Genomic DNA, 9,361 nt, shown 5'->3' with positions numbered 1-9,361 from the left:
GATATATGGAATAACAGAGACTCTGTGGGATAGCTCACATGACTGGAGAACTGTCATGGCTGGGTACAAACTGTTCAGGAAGGATGGACAGGGGAGAAGAGGAGGAGGAGTTGCATTTTATTTAAAAGAGCCATATGATTGCTCAGAGCTCCAGCATGAAACTAAAGATAGGCCTGTTGAGAGTCTCTGGGTTAGGGTAAGAGGGGAGAGCAACAAGGATGATGTCATGGCAGGGTCTACTATAGACCACCAGACCAGGAGGAAGTGGTGGTTGAGGCTTTCTTCATACAGCAAGTGGAAGTTTCCTGGTCACTGGCCCTGGTTCTCACAGGGGACTTCAGTCACCCTGACATCTGCTAGGAGGGCAATACACAGGCAATCAAGAAAGTTTTTGGAGAATATTGGGGACAACTTCTTGGTGCAAGTGCTGGAGCAGCCAACTAGGGGCCATGCTCTTCTTGAGCTTCTGCTCACAAACAGGGATGAGTTGGTGGGGAATGTAGTAGTGGATGGCAACTTGGTGATTTGCATTCAGGATCTTGAGGGAAGGAAGGATGAAGAGCAGCAGAGAAAGACCCTGGACTTCAGAAAAGCAGACTTTGACTCAATCAGGGAACTCATGGGCAGGATCCCCTGGGAAGCCAAACTGAGGGGGAGAGGAGTCCAAGAGAGCTGACTGTACTTCAAAGAAGCCTTATTGAGAGTGCAGGAACAAACCATCCTGATGTTCAGGAAGACTAGCAAGTATGGCAGAAGACTATCTTGGCTTAGCAGGAAACTTTTCAGTAAACTAAATCACAAAAAGGTAGCCTATAAGAAGTGGAAACTTGGACAAATAAGTAGGGAAGAATATAAGAGCATTGCTCGGGCGTGCAGGGATGAAGTCAGGAAGGCCAAAGCACAATTGGAGTTGTACCTAGCAAGGGATGTGGAGAATAACAAGAAGGGTTTCTACAAGGAGGTCGGTAGCAAGAGAAGGATCAGGGAAAGTGTGGATCCCTTATTGAATGGGGAAAACAACCTTGTGACAGAGGATGTAGAAAAGGCTGAAGTGTTCAATGCCTTTTTTGCCTCAGTTTTCATAGGCAAAGTCAGCTCCCAGACTACTGCACCGGGCAGAACAGTTTGGGGAGGAAGTGAGTAGCCCTCTGTGGTGAAAGAACAGGTTAGGGACTATTTAGAAAAGTTGGATGTGTACAAGTCCATGGGGCTGGATGGAATGCATCCAAGGGTACTGAGGTAGTTAGCTGGTGAGATTGCAGAGCCACTAGCCATCATCTTTGAAAACTCATGGTGATCAGGAGAGGTCCTGGATGACTGGAAAAGGGCAAACACAGTGCCCATATTTAAGAAAGGGGAAAAAGGAGGATTCAGGGAACTATAGACCAGTTGGCCTTGCCTCAGTCCCTGAAAAAACCATGGACCAGATCTTCAAGGAGTCAATTTTTAGGCATTTGGAGGAGAAAAAGGTGATTAGGAACAGTCAGCATGGATTCACCAAGGTCAAGTCATGCCTGACCAACCTGATCGCCTTCTCTGATGAGATGACTGGCTCAGTGCATGTGGGGAGACCAGTAGATGTGGTACACCTTGATTTTTAGCAAGGCTTTTGATATAGTCTCCCATAACATTTTTACAGGCAACCTAAGGAAATACAGGCTGGATGAATGGACTGTAAGGTATATAGAAAAGTGGCTGGAGCATCAGGCTCAGAGAGTAGTAATCAATGGCTTGATGTCTAGTGGGCAGCTGGTATCAAGTGTAGTGCTCCAGGGATCGGTCCTGGAGCCAGTTTTGTTCAATGTCTTCATCAACAACCTGGAAGATGGCATAAAGTGCACCCTCAGCAAGTTTTCTGATGACACATAGCTGGGGGAAGTAGCAGATATGCTGGAGGGTAGGGCTAGGATTCAGAGTGATCTAGACAAATTGGAGGATTGGGCCAAAAGAAATCTCATGAGGTTCAACAAGTATAAGTGCAAAATCCTGCACTTAGAACAGAACAATCCCATGCACCAGTACAGGCTTGAAGCAGACTGGCTGGGCAGCAGCTCTGCAGAAAATGACCTGGGGGTTACAGCGGACAAATAAGCTGAATATGAGCCAGCAGTGTACCCTTGTTGCTAAGAAAGCTAACGGCATACTTGGCTGCATTGGTAGGTGTGTTACACAAGGGGAATGATCACAACAGAAGTAATTATTCCCCTCTATTCAGCACTGGTGTGGCTACATCTGGAGTACTATGTTCAGTTTTTGGCCCCCCATTACAGAAAGAATGTGGACAAATTGGAGACAGCCAGCAGAGGGCAACAAAAATAGTGAGGGGGAGGGGTCACACAACTTATAAGGAGAGGCTGAGGAAACTGGTCTTATTTAATTTAGAGAAGAGAAGACCAAGAAAGGATTTAAAAGCAGCCTTCATCTACCTGAAGAGGGTTCAAAAGAGCATGTGCTAGATTCTTCTTAGTGGTGGCAAATGATAGAACAAGGAGCAATACTCTCAAGTTGCAGCAAGGAAAGTTTAGGTTAGATATTAGGAAGAATTTTCTCACTAGGAGGGTAGTAAAACAGTGGGACAGGTTACCCAGTTAGGTGGTGGAAGGTCCATCCTTGGAGGGTTTCAAAACCTAGCTAGACAAAGCTTTGGCCAGGATGATCTAGTTGGTGATGGTCCTGCTTTGAGTAGGGGATTGGACTAGATGACCTCCTGAGGTCCCTTCCAACCCTAATTTTCTATGATTCTATGATATAGAAAACTCTAAGGACCCCTTTACATGTGCAGGTAAAGACGTGATGGGGTCTAATGCATAATCCACACAATTGTGCCTCATGCCATCCCACACGTGTGGCAGGAGACGTGATTGTGGGATTATGAATCAGATTCCATCATGCCTTATTGCCAGTGCAGGGGGGGGGCCTGATCCTGAGTTCCCCCTGCACCAGCAAGAAGCAAAATCCTGTAGCTGCGAGCCCCATGCTGACAGGGCTCCCAGACATGGGGTTGCCCCATGTACCCCCATGGCTGGGAGACCATAACGCTCCCAGAGTGCAGGGGCACAAGCTACACATGCAAATCAAAACTGGTTAGAAACTAGCTATCAGGTTATTATACATTTTCCAGCAAAAACTATAGCTGGTTGGACCCTTTTAAGGCACCATCGTTAATTTGCACAGGCAGCCAGTTTAAATTATTTGCATAATTAACTAGGTAATTGCCTAATACGTGTAATGTATAGAGGGTAAGCAGATTAGAGATATAAGTCAAATAATATGAACTGAGCTGTAACATGATATAAGCATAAAGAACATCAATCACATACTTTTATATGTACTTTTCTGCATTAATGGGCACCTAGTGAAGCTTAAAAGAAATTTTGTGTAGAGGAAAAAGATTTCTTTACCAAAGCATGTAGAAGAATGGTTGCTCTGCTACAGTTAAGGTTGAGAGTTGCTTGTTTAAATAGAGACTACTATGTGCTCTAAAATTCATATTCTGAGTCAGAATGTCTCCAAACTTAATGTGTTTCATGCAAATGGAACACTGGCACTGGTCAGGCCACAGTTGGAGTACTGTGTCCAGTTCTGGGTGCCACACTTCAAGAGGGATGTGGAGAATCTGGAGAGGGTCCAGAGGAGGGCCACTCGCATGATTAGTGGCCTTTGTGATAGACCCTATGTGGGGGAGGTTGAGAGAGCTGAATCTCTTCAGCCTTCACAAGAGACGGCTATGGGGAGATCTTGTGGCCGCCTATAAATTTATTAGGGGAGGCCAACAGGGAATAGGGAACTTGCTGTTTACTAAGGCGCCCCAGGGAGTGACTAGGAATAACGGGTGTAAACTAGTTGAGAGTGGATTTAGGTTAGATATTAGGAAGAAATTTTTCACAGTAAGGGTGGCCAGGATCTGGAATGGGCTTCTGAGAGAGGTGGTGCTATCACCTAGCTTGGAGGTCTTCAAGAAGAGGCTAGATAGTCACCTGGCTGGGGTCATCTGACCTTGGTCCTCTTTCCTGCCAGGGGCAGGGGGTCAGACACAATGATCCATTGTGGTCCCTCCTGACTCTACAATCTATGAATCTATGAAATATGAATAGGTTAAAAATTCAAAATTGGGTTTATGGTGGCAAGGTTTCTCTCAGATATATGCCTCCTAGAAAATATACATGCAAGAATGTGCATGGCTCAGGGGCTAGAGCCCAGCTGCACGGGGTTAGGGAATAATAGCATACCTGCTTAAGAACACTGGATCAGCTGACAGAAATGATTGGGCTGGGCTCAGAGGACATTAAAAGCACCCAAGAAGGGAAGCCAGGTGAGGTGCCTGGTGTGAAGCACAGGACCTGTGTTGCTCTTTCTGGTCTGAAGAAAAGACCCAAGGTTTGATTTTTGTGTTTGTTCTTTGCACCTGTACTGCTTTTGTTTGCTGTGGAAAGAAGCTATCTCCTTGTATAATAAATGGACTGGCTTTTGTTAGGAAACTGGTTCCTGAGTTTGCCTAAGGGAGTGATAACCTGATATAATACATTGATAAATAATCTGGTGTTGCTTCATGAATACTGTTTTTGAAAACTTAATGACTAGAACTTTGTCTAACTTATTGGTAGAACTAATTTCCCAAAGGCCAAGCTTCTTCTCCTGTGATTCTAAAACAAATAAATACTCATCCTCAGAGAGACCTTCACTCTTTAGAAGCTCAGAAGTACTGACTGGGTGCATCTACATATTAATTAATATGCAGTGGTTACTGTGAATTTAATGTAGTACTTATATAACCAAATACTAAATAAATGAGCAGTAACCAGAGTTTCTGTGCAGTAGTGCTGTCAACCACCTTTTTAGTGATGCTGTTGCACAGTGGCCTAATAATACTGCAGTAGCATATTAGCACTGTCTGTGCAGTGACCCATTACTGCTCAATGTTATTAGGCTACTGCACAGTTAGTGTCTTGTGTAGTTACGTCCACAGAGGCGACCTTTAAGGGAAGAAAGCTGGGTACTTTTCCCTCCAGTGATGTGCTTGAGTGTGAAGGGACAGGGAAGGAAGAGAAATGGAGCCACCTCTACACTCTCCCAATTGCAGAAATCTTCTCTATAGTTTCTTCACGGAGCCCAAGGAAAGGGTTCTTCTTTCTTTCACTGTTTCCCATTGAAGGAATAGCCCATGTTTAGCTGGGTTTAAAGGGAAAATGAATGAATTTCTTCCTGTGCAGAGGAGTTACATCAGGTATATCCATCACGTGTCCTCTAAAAAGCCTTCCAAAAGGTTCTGGCCCCCAGCACAACACTTTGCTCTTTGAATAACTATTTCAATTACATTATGTAGTACAGGGGTTGTCAACTGGAAGTACTTGAGAAGGCCCCAGGGGGTATGTATGGGCGGGCAGGAACATAGTGCCACTATGCACCATCCCACTCTGCTGTGTAGGCACTGGACGCAGGGGGAAGGGGAAGCTTGCCTGCTCTGTCTGGCCACGCACCACCTTCTCTCCCCTGCTCTGTGTCCAGCTGCTGGGGGTACACTGATCCAAAAAGGTTGAAAACCCCGGAGCTAGTATACAAGCTTAATGCTTATGCTTCAGGATATAAGGCAATAACTGTATGGGAAAAGGAAGAAAACCTTCCTTCCCTGGTGCAGTGCTCCATTTTCGTTCACTTTAGGATGTTGCCTTCTCTAACAAACCTGGCCCTCATCCTGTTGTAGATGACAAAAACCAGTATTTTAAAACTTCATGGCAGGTTGTGGTCAGTAGGGCTTCCTATACTAAGGCTGGTTTGCACTCTAATTAGAACACAACAGAGCAGACTTGATTAATAGCAGACTTGATTAATAATTACCTAACCAATCTCCTCTCCTATGACCAGGTGACATATCATCTGGGACAAGGGAGAAGAAATTGACGTCCTATATCTGGACATTAGAAAAAAGCCTTTGACCTGGTGGCCCACAATCTCCTCTTGGAAAAATTGGCCAGCTGTGGCCTCAGCTACATCACAGTCTGATGGCTGGGGAATTGGCTCCGAGGCCGGACACAGAGAGTGGTGGTTGACAGAAGTGAATCATCATGGTGCTCCATGACAAGTGGTGTCCCCCAAGGCTCTGTCCTTGGACCTGTTCTCTTTAACGTCTTTATCAATTACGTGGATACTGGTGTCAAAAGTGGACTGGCCAAGTTTGCCAATGACACAAAACTTTGGGGTAAAGCATTCACACCTGAGGATAGGTTGGTGGTCCAGGCTGACTTGGATAGGCTGAAAAAGTGGGCAGATACAAACCTGATGACACCGAATACCAACAAATATAAGGTACTCCACCTAGGGGGAAGAAAACCCCACAGCATGCTTATAGGCATGACAGTGTTATGCTCACTAGCACCAAGGCCAAAAGAGACTTGGGGGTGAACATGAGCCACCAATGTGATGTCACAGCTGGTAAAGCAAACCAAACTCTGGCTTGCATCCATAGATGCTTCTCAAGTAAATCTCAGGATGTCATCCTCCCACTGTACTTGGCCTTAGTGAGGCCACAGCCAGAATACTGCATCCAATTCTGGGGTCCACAGTTGAAGAAGGATGTGGAGAAACTTGAGAGAGACCAGAGGAGAGCCATGAGCATGATCAGAGGACAGGAGAAAGGCTGAGAGCCATGGGACTGTTCAGCCTGGAAAACTGCAGGCTCAGGGGTGACCTGATGGCAGCCAATAAGTACATCAGGGGTGTGCATCAGGATCTGGGGGAACATCTGTTCACCTGAGTACCCCAAGGGATGGCAAGGATCAATAGTCACAAACTCCTCCAAGACTGTTTTAGGCTGGACATAAGGAAACACTTCTTTCCAGGCCTTAGGGGCTCAGACAGTAATAGGCTCCCTCCAGAGGTGGTGCAAGCACCTACTCTGGACTCCTTTAAGAAGCATCTGGGCACTTATCTTGCTGGGATCCTTTGACCCTAGCTGACTTCCTGCCCTTGGGGCAGAGGGCTGGACTCGTTGATCTCCCAAGGCTTCTTCCAGCCCCAATGTCTATGAAATCTATGAAATAGAGTCTTTTCTACCTTCTTATTAGAATGCTTCAGCACAGCCTCAGCATCATGTGTATAAGCTCCTGCATGTTTAAAAATGTCCGTAGGGGTGATTTATCTAAATCCTGTCAAATGAAGTTTAGATAAAGTGTCCTGAGGCCATTTTTAAACCTGTGGGGGCTAATACACATGATGGTGAAGCATTTTAATTAGAGCACCTCTTTGGAAACTGCTCTAATTAAAACACCTCTCCCCCACCTGCAAGCATGTATATAGGCAGCCTAGGAGTTTAACCCCGAGCCTTTTTGGAAAGGACAGCATATAGATCTGATAAACAATTTTTTTTTTTAACTCTGAAGAAAATTCCTGAACAATATCTTTCATTGTGGGGGAGAGAAATGTTGATTAAAGAGTGATCTGTTCCCCTCTTTATGTACCTCACTAATAGAATTCTAGTTAGTGATAATGAAAGTAGTTTTTATTTACATCCCTTTCCACTTCAAAAATATGACTTACAATGGGTTGTAAGGTTTGGGGGGGTTTTGGTGGATTTATTAATTTTTTTTTTTCAATCTATTTTTAAAATGCAGAAAAACACAAGAGCTTAGGAGCCTATTTGGTAAGATTTCAAAGACCTCATTTAACTTTCTGTACTTGACAATTTCCTGGGTTGGGGCAGAAATTACACACAGACTGGTATAAGTATTGGAAACTGGTTCAAATCTGTAACATAGAAGAAGCTCAGTGCACATAAATCACTTTCAAAATGACCAAAACCAATTTAAAATAAATCTGGATGGATGTAACATCAGACTTAACTGGTTTAGGTTAAATTGGTTTATTGAACCTCTGTCCTAGATCCACTCCAGATTCAATTTAACTCTCAGTTCCCCAGCATCCTAGGGTGATTTGCACCTCCCCGACAACCCCCTCCTCCCTTGCACCGGGGGGGGAGGGGGGGGGCGGAAAACTAGCCTTGGCCTAAGCTGTCTGCTCCGGCAAAGCAGAGAGGCATGCTGTAGTGCCCCCTGACTTCTGGCCTGGGTGTTTGCAGGCATGTGGCTGCATTTTTGGAATCAAAAGTGAATGTCTATTTACTTGCTTAAAGGTTCAATCTATGCAGTTTAGACTAACCTGCAAAGATTGAATCGATTCAGCCTCAGGTTTTTTGACTGTCTGTACTTAGCCCTGATCTAAGAACCTAATGCCCTTTAAAATAACTCATGGAAAATTCTAGAATAGATATTTTTCAAAAGGTTAAATATATTCAAACATTTTTCTCTTGCATAGTGATGAATGAAAAATGTAAAAAAAGTAGGGTATTCGAATCTTTCTAGCATTGATTTTTGTTTTCTTTAATGTAAAAAGTGGAAAGGATAACTATAATCTTCAGTATAAATATAAAAAGTTGTTCTTATTGGATAAATGACATATTTATAAACAGTAAGAGGGAATTTGGAGACTTCCAGTGTATGAGCACTTTGGGTGGGAATTTTAACTTGAACACATGTATGAAACTTTGTGTCACAGGGCACTAAGGTGTGCCTGCTTCTTCAAGAGCAGAGGCAGCTTAGCTAGGGAGCCATGAGAGCTAGGCAGGACTCCATAGTTGCAGGTTGCCTTGGCAGTAGGCTAATCAGGGTATTAGCTGACACCTGCACCTGGTCACCATTTTACTAGTGGCTTACAGGGCCCTGGGCACAAATAAGCCCTGGGGCTGAGGCTGGCAGGGAGTTAGTTCTCTGTCAGCAGCCATGGGGAATGAGCTCTTGCAGAAACACTATGCAGAGATGCTTGGTTGCCTATTGTGATGCTGGTAAGACTAATGGGCTCTAGGAGCTCCCAAGTATCTGGGGCTAGGAGGCACACATAATTGAGGGAAAAGTTTGCCTCCTTAAAGGGACAGTGTGTGACCTCCAATGTTATTGCTGTTATGTTATAGCCCAGGGGCTTGTATTTACATTGTTATTTGAATCTGGTGGACTGGGATGAGGCATTTTGGGGAAGAGGAGACCTGATTAGGGCTGAAGTGAGCCCAGCATCAGTGAGGGCACAGCATTAGGTCTCCAGGGACCCCAGTGCTATAGGGCACCGCTACAGGGGGTGAAGGGAGCTCAGTGCCAGAGGGCGCTGCTACAGGGGGTGAAAGGAGCCCAGTGATGACAGGAGGCTGAGCTAGATGGCAGCCTCATCAAAAAGGGACAACATTTAAGTAACATTTATGAAGCATGGGGCATGGTAAAGGAGCAGTTTTGGAGCCACACATCTAGCCCATAAGGGTTAGGGTATCTCTTTGAGTGAGACCGGGCAAGGGATCCAAGATCAGCAGAATCTAGTGGGGTCA

The sequence above is a fragment of the Alligator sinensis genome, unplaced genomic scaffold, assembly GCF_000455745.1.
Source record: "Alligator sinensis unplaced genomic scaffold, ASM45574v1 scaffold168_1, whole genome shotgun sequence".
Classification (NCBI taxonomy): Eukaryota; Metazoa; Chordata; order Crocodylia; family Alligatoridae; genus Alligator; species Alligator sinensis.
This window is presented reverse-complemented; position numbering follows the sequence as displayed.